Source organism: Lemur catta, chromosome 9, assembly GCF_020740605.2.
Source record: "Lemur catta isolate mLemCat1 chromosome 9, mLemCat1.pri, whole genome shotgun sequence".
In the NCBI taxonomy this organism is placed as follows: domain Eukaryota; kingdom Metazoa; phylum Chordata; class Mammalia; order Primates; family Lemuridae; genus Lemur; species Lemur catta.
In genome coordinates this window covers 74,040,923-74,049,188 of record NC_059136.1, presented here as the reverse complement: position 1 = coordinate 74,049,188, position 8,266 = coordinate 74,040,923, and the positions used below count along the sequence as shown (strand labels likewise).

General features: G+C 42.0%; 1 non-coding gene across 1 annotated transcript; it reads left to right on the top strand.

Moving 5' to 3' along the window:
• The first annotated feature begins 5,915 nt into the window (after nt 1-5,915).
• On the top strand, nt 5,916-5,979 carry LOC123645354. The gene has a single exon (XR_006737535.1). It is a non-coding gene; the product is annotated as a U7 small nuclear RNA (small nuclear RNA).
• Nucleotides 5,980-8,266: the final 2,287 nt, after the last annotated feature.

Sequence of the window (8,266 nt, the reverse complement as noted above, 5' to 3'; positions counted from 1 at the left end):
TCAGAAACAGTTCCCTAAGGAGAGGAATTTTTGTCTGTTTTCCTCGCTGACATCTCCCTGGAGTCTCACACAATACCTGGCATAGCACAACACAGACAAGAGGTCATTTAACTCATTCAGCACATATTTGGTGCCTATAAAGCACCACCTTGCCATCGGGGCTCGGATGTCGCACGAGATGGGGTTCCCACGCTCAGGGAGTCTCGGTGTGGGCGTGTTGGGACCTCCTGAGAAGTCTCCCGGCTGTTCCGCGAGGGCTTTCGGAGCCCCTGTCCTAGTAGCTGTGGCTTTTTCCTTTGTCTTTCTTTGCCCGCTCCCCAAAGACTTTCCATGCGTAAATGCTTTCGGGGTTAAGCCCACTTTCAGTAAGTCTCCTATCCTTCTTGGTGAGTTTAAAGTGTGCCTGGTGCTGGGGGAGGTGACTTTGGGAATCCAGTGTGACTGCCAGGTGCCTGGGGGAGAAGGAGATGTTGAAAGGACAGGGTGGGGGTTCAGGAATGGAGGCGCCCAGAGACACACGTAGCCTCTTTCACAACTTGGCCCCAGGCTGTTCCTGTGATTGAGCAGCCCAGCCAAGAATGTCCCCAGAATTCCGACTCATTTTTAGGTACAGTTTTCTTGTCCTGTGTTCAGGGGCCTTCACTAAAGAAGGCAGAAGGGCTGAGAGAGAAGGGGGTTGGCACAGGTAGCGCTGCTTTGGGGCCTGAGGTGAGGGGAAGGAAGATCAAACCGTTCTTTGGTGTTTGTTCTTTATTTCATGAAATATCACAAAATATAGGGAAAAATAACTAATAGCATAGGAAACACTCCTTTGCTGGTTAAATATCTATTTATCTAGTTTTGGGGGGAAAAAATGCTAAGACGCTGCTTCACTTGCCTTTTTTTAACTTTTAAGGCAATAAATAATTATACAAGTAAATGACAAATAACACCAAGAAAAATGTTAAAAGACAAGCTACAAACTATAAAGAGATAATATTTGCATGCTTATGACAGATAAAAGCATTACTAGCCAGAATATAGAAATAGCTCTACAAATCAGTAAGAAAAAGATGAAGCAGGCTGGGTGCAGAGCTTGAGTCTGTGGTCCCAGCTACTCTGGAGGCTGAGGCAGGAGGATCACTGGAGCCCGGGAGTTGGAGGCTGCAGGGAGCTATGACGGCCCCACTGCACTTCAGCCTGGCAACAGAGTGGGATCCCATGTTTAAAAATAGAAAAAGAAACAAAAAAAAAAAAAAGAAAGAAAGAAAGAAAGAGAAAAGATAAACCATTGTGGCAACTGCAAATCTGGAGGACTCTGCCTGAGCCTTTGCCCACCCCCTCCTTGCCTCTCTCCCCCTCTCCACCACTCACACGTGAGGAACATGCTCAGGGGAGTGGAGTCCTGAAGAGAAACTCCCCCAGTTCCTTCCTCCTTGCATTGCTCCCAATCCTCCTCCAAGCAAAATTCAAACAAGGTGAGACAAGGTACCCTGAGCATCTCAAATGCTTCTCCTTTTTACTCTTTTCCCACTCGTTTTCTAACAGGACAAAGGAATGCTTTTGTTGTCCCTTCTGTGACCATTGAAAAGGGGAGTGGTCTTAATATTTATTGCAAGAATCTTCTTTTCTACTTCTTCTTTTTTTTTTTTTTTTGAGACAGGGTCTCACTCTGTTGCCCAGGCTGGAATGCAGGGGCATCGTCATAGCTCACTGCAGCCTCAAACTCCTGGGCTTATGCAATCCTCCTGCCTCAGCCTACTGAGTAGCTGGGAAATATAGGCACACGCCACCACTCTGGACTAATTTTTTTTTTTTAATTTTTTGTAGAGATGGGGTTCTCACTGTGTTGCTCAAGCTGGTTTTGAACTCTTGGCCTCAAACAATCCTCCAGCCTTGGCCTCCCAAAGTGCTAAGATTACAGGCGTGAGCCGCGGCACCCAGCCAAGAATCTTCTTTAACTTCTCAACAACTTTATCAGAGAGGCATCAGTATTTCCATTTTACCAGTGAAAAAATCAAGCCCAGAAGGATTAAATAACTTTTGACGGTCACACAGGTAGCAAGAATAGAAATAGCATTTGAATTTAGGATTCTAGTGTTCCAAAGCTTAAACTTTTCCCCCTAAACAACACTTCTAAGATCATGGTTGCCCTTCAACTTCAAGAAGTGGGTGTGTCTGATGAATTGACATCATTGTTAACAAGCATGGCATTGGGATGGGTCTTGTGCCTGGTGGTGGGAGTGGGGCTGGACTGGAGTGGACCTCCAGATTTCTTCCTATGAGTGTGCCACGTGTGACAAAGGAAGGGGAGCCCCTGAAGGGAGATGGAGTGGCTGGATGCTGAGAAGTCACCAGTCCTAACTGGAGTGCAGAGAAATCTGTTCTGGGGGTGTACATCTCACCCTCCTAGACAGTGGGCATGTGAGGCAATGTTTAAGAGCAGGCTTTGGAGTTTTGCAGACTCCAAATTTGAATCCCTGACCTGCTTCTTAGCTGCTGTGTGATCTTAAGCAGTTTACTTACCCTTTCTAAGTCTCTGATTTGCAAAGTGGGACTGATAATGAGATCATGTTTGTAGTGCTTAGCCTGAGGCCTGACATATAGTATCATTAGGATCATCACCTGTCAGAGAGGGGTCATGAGACGCAGAAGTTCATTCTTGTATTGAACCCCGAGTTATTGAACACCAGCTATATCACAGGCACCGTGTTAGACCCTTGGTGAACATCAACGAATTCAGCAGACCCAGATCCCTGCTACCCTGGAGGCACATTCTGGAGTAGAGAGACAGACAATAAACAAAACAAATAAGTAAATATCATGGCACATTGAAATATGATATGTGTCCTGGAAACAAAATAAAAAGAGGTTTAGGTGACTATCCAAGTTACACATTTAATTCTGATGTTTAATCTGAAACATCATCGATGAATGCTGACCTTGGTCATAGATTTGGTTGGAAACTGATGCTGGTCTTAGAGTCTGATTTCTTTTTTTTTTAATAGTGCATTCTGCTTTCTCTAATCATCTAGTATTTCAGATAAAGCAATCTCCTCACCCACTTATGGGTAAGAGCTCCCTTGAAAATTTTAGATGTGGCTTCCAGATATATGGTTTTCTTTTCTTTTTTCTTTTCTTTTCTTTCTTTTTTTGTTCAACAAGAGTAACATCCAATGGCCAAGTTGCTAATTACATTACTAAAAAACAAAACCCCAAACCTATAGGTATAACTGATGGCATTTTTCTATTGATGGCTGAGGAAAAAAGAATCTCATAACTTGAAAAAACTTTTGAAAAAGGGATCAATCATAGACATCCCAAGTTGGAAGGGACCCTGCAGGTTATGCTCAAGTTCCAGAGAGTGATGTGGTTTAGACTTCACTGGTTTGACCATGAACTGTATTGAATAGGAGCTATATTTCCTGGCAACGATCAGTTGATAGACGTTGATATTTGGAAAATGGAAGATGTGGCTATCAGTAGATTTCCTTGAGAACAGTTGCTAAGAAGGAAAGGGGATTTTCCTTCCCCAAGATGCTACTAAGAAGGCTCTCATGAGATAATCGTTTTTTTTTTTTTTTTCTATTAAATACCTCAAGGCAGGTACAGCTGGGGGAGATGCGGGGCTGATGTGTGTCTCAGTCTTCTTGTTGTGGTTGACTATGAAAAATTTCAACCACACAGAGAAGTAAAAAGTGCTGTAACAAAATGCCCACCCTAACCCAAACTTAACAAATTTCAACAATTTTCTATATTTGCTTCAGATCTCTATTTAATATTGATAGATAGTAAATAGATTTAGGTACAACTGATGTTCCTTTTGTACTTTACTCCAGCCCTATTCCTCTCTGTTCCCAGAAGCAACCAACATCCTGAAGTTAGAACATGCATTTCCTGTCTGTTTATTTTTTTAATATATATGATTCTATGATCAAAATGCAGTGTGTACCAGCCTGAGCGGGAGCGAGACCCTGTCTCTACTAAAAATAGAAAGAAAATATCTGACCAACTAAAAATACATATAGAAAAAATTAGCCGGGCATGGTGGCGTATGCCTGTAGTCCCAGCTACTCGGGAGGCTGAGGCAGTAGGATCACTTGAGCCCAGGAGTGTGAGGTTGCTGTGAGCTGGGCTGACGCCATGGCACTCACTCTAGTCCAGCCAACAGAGCGAGACTCTGTCTCAAAAAAAAAAAAAAATGCAGTGTGTATCTTTTAAAATTTTGCATAAGTGACATTAAACTACATATGTTTTATCTTAACTTTTCAGATCTGTTCATGCTATGAGTTACAAGTCTAGTTTATTAGTGCTCTTTGGTAAAAGTGACCAGGTGAAATTGTGACCCCTGGGAAACATTTGGAAGGCCAGCAAGGCATGCTGTTCCACACTGTGTTCTTCTGATGCAGTCTTCAACTTACTTGTCAAAACTTTCAACTCTCTGAGACCAAAGTGCCAGTACAGGAGGTAAAATTTGCTGAGACAAGGAACAAGAGCTATTTGAAGAAACTAACTGAATAGCAAACTAAGCCATTTAAGAATTAAGTAAGAGAAGAGGGGAGCAGTTCACTTCCTAAAAAAATTTTTGACCTCAGTCTGGAGTTTTTTTCCTCCTCCCCATCCCTGCAGAAACAACCAATAATTTCATTCTTTTTTTTTTCTATTATGTTTTCTTTCTTCTATTGTTAACAGGTGAGAGCAACCAATATTTTAAATCTCTCCACCATAAAAATCGTGATCTGTGCTCTTTGGTATGAGGCTTTTTTCACTCAGCATAATGTTTTTTGAGATTCATCCATGTTGTTGCATGTGTCATTGTTCATCTCTTTTTATTGCTGCATGATATTTTGTTTTATGAGTATACCACAGTTTATCTATTCCCCCTATTGATGGATACCTGGATTGTTTCTAGTTTTGGGCTGTTATGAATACTGCTGTACGGACATTTATGTCTATGTGTTTATGTGGACATATGTTTTCATTTTACTTGGGTAATTACCTAGGAGTAGGATTGCTGGGCCATATGGTGAATGTGTGTTTAACTTTATTTTTTTTAGAGACAGGGTATCACTCTATCACCCAGGCTGGAGTGCAGTGGCATGATGATAGCTCACTGCAGCCTCAAACTCCTAGGCTCAAATGATTCTCCTGCCTCGACCTCCCTAGTAGCAGGACTACAGGCACGTGCCACCACACACAACAAATTTTTAAAAAAAAATTTTTGTAGTGATGGGGTCTCACTATATTGCCCAGGCTGGAGACCTAATAAGGCACTTTATACTGCTTTCCCAAGTGGCTGCACACTGTAGCATTCCCACTAGCAATGAATACGAGTTCCAGCACCTCCACATCCTTGCCAACACTCGGTATTGTCAGTCTTTTTAATTTTTAGCCAATCTGGTGAATGTGTAGTGGTATCTCATTGATATTTTTCCACGAAACATTTTATATTACTTAAAACTAATTTTAAAAGTTTTGTAAGATTGTATATCTTGTAAGATTATATAAGAATATATTATAAGATTACATAAGAATAAAAAATGGCCAGGCGAGATGGCTCACGCCTGTAATCCTAGCACTCTGGGAAGCCGAGGCAGATGGATTGCTTGAGGCTGGGAGTTGGAGACCAGCCTGAGCAAGAGTGAGACCCCATCTCTACTAAAAATAGAAAAATTAGCCAGGTGTTGTGATGCACACCTGTAGTCCCAGCTACTTGGGAGGCTGAGGCAAGAGGATCGCTTGAGCCCAGGAGTTTGACGTTGCAGTGAGTTACGTACAATGATGCCACCATACTCTACCCAGGGCGACAGAGCAAGACTCTGTCTCAAAAAAATAAATCATATATAATGTTTCTTAAAAATGTATAGATAGTACATATATATTCTAAGTTCATTTGTATATATATATATAGATAGATAGTATTCAAGAAAGTCTCATAAAGCTTACACCTCCTTTAGAATTTATCTAGCAGATTTTCTGGTTTTCACCAGAAAACTCCCATGCAGGAAAAATAAAGAAAGTCTAGCAAATATTATTCTAAGAACATATTCACAACATTATATGAATAAATCAAATTTAAAGAATGATGCCATTATATGTCTGTAACAGTTCTAAACACTTATGTATCTGTGTGCTCCCAAATATCCCCTTGTGGTTTTAATTTGCTCTTCTCTGATGACTAGTGATGTTGAACATATTTTCATGTGTTTATTGGTTATTCATATAGCTTATTTTGTGATGCACTTTTTCAAATTTTTTGCCCATTTTTTATTGGGTTGTTCATCTTACTATTGAATTGTAAATATTCTTTATAAAATTGGGCATAAGCTCTTTATCAGATATATGTTTTGCAAAAATATATCCAGTCTGTGGCTTATCTGTTTCATTTTAACTATTTCTTTCACACAGCAATAATTTTATTTATTTATTTATTTTTTATTCTCCCCCTCCCTCCACCAAAGAGCAATAATTTTAATTTTTTTTTGAGACAGAGTCTCAATTTTTAAACTAATTAAAGACTTGACCCAACATTCTCAACCTTGTATTTTTCTAATCATTAATGGATAATGAAAGTTCCATAGGCACCAGTACTAGTAACAATAGCTAATTCTTCTGTCATGTGTTGTCACTGATCTAGGCACATAAATACCGTATTAAGTTGTTTAATGGTCCCAACAATTTTATGAAGCAGGAATTATCACCCCCATTTACAGAAGAGGAATCTGAGGTTCAGAGGGGCTATGTAATTTGCCCAGAATCATACACATAGTATTTTTTTTTTTGCAACAGAGTCTTACTCTCTTGCCCGAGCTAGAGTGCCATGGCGTCAACCTAGCTCACAGCAACCTCAAACTCCTGGGCTCAAGCGATCCTGCTGCCTTAGCCTCCTGAGTAGCTGGGACTACAGCATACATTACCATGCCCAGCCAATTTTTTTTATTTTTTTTGAGACAGAGTCTCACTCTGTTGCCTGGGCTAGAGTGCCATGGCGTCAGCCTAGCTCACAGCAACCTCAAACTCCTGGGCTGAAGCGATCCTCCTGCCTCAGCCTCCTGAGTAGCTGGGACTACAGGCATGCGCCACCATGCCCAGCTAATTTTTTTATTTCTATATATATTTTTAGCTGTCCAGCTAATTTCTTTCTATTTTTAGTAGAGACGAGGTGTTGCCCTTGCCCAAGCTGGCCAGCTAATTTTTTCTATTTTTAGTTACCCAACTAATTTATTTCTATTTTCAGTAAAGATGGGCTCTCGCTCTTGCTGAGGCTGGTCTCAAACTCCTGACCTCAAGAGATCCTCCCGCCTTGGCCTCCCAGAGTGCTAGGATTACAGGTGTGAGCCACCACACCAGCCCATACACACAGTATTATAAGTAGCTGAGCTGGGATACACACCCTCTCTGTCTCCAGAGCCCGTATTCTTTACCAAAATACTAAATTGCTAAAATCAACCCACTCAGTGACTTTAGTTGTAGATTGCACACCATCTGTACTATTTTTTTTTTCCCCCCCGAGACAGAGTGTCACTTTGTTTCCCTGGCTAGAGTGAGTGCCGTAGCGTCAGCCTAGCTCACAGCAACCTCAAATTCCTGGGCTTAAGTGATCCTCCTGCCTCAGCCTCCCAAGTTGCTGGGACTACAGGCATGTGCCACCATGCCCGGCTAATTTTTTCTATATATATTTTAGTTGGCCAGATAATTTGTTTCTATTTTTAGTAGAGATGGGGTCTCACTCTTGCTCAGGCTGGTCTCGGACTCCTGACCTCGAGTGATCCACCCGCCTCGGCTTCCCAGAGTGCTAGGATTACAGGCGTGAGCCACCGCGCCTGGCCTCATCTGTACTATTTTTAAGTTAATATTTTTCTATTCAGTGGAGCTGTGAGGGATCTCAGAAAGCAGGGGAGCAGAGCGAGAGCCCTGGCCTTGGAGGCTCACGTGCTGGCCATTCGCCCACCCTGCTGTCCTGGACTCGGGTGCTTCCTTGGTTTGGACACCACCACTCTTTGGCATCTCCAGATGGTGGGGTCCCCAGGATGATTCTCACGGGTGGCTTCTCTGTACTTTAGGGAACTGCATCCTGTTCTTTTGCCTCTCTGTACCCCTTACCAAATCATACTTCTTTTATTTTTATTTTTTATTTCAGGATATTATGGGGGTACAAACAAACATTTTGGTTACAAGTAATGACTTGGCCTCACCCAAGCCAGGGCAGCTGGAGGCATGCCCTTCCCCCATACAATGCGCACCACATCCGTTAGTTGTGAGTTTACACACCCCCCCTCCCCCAGCA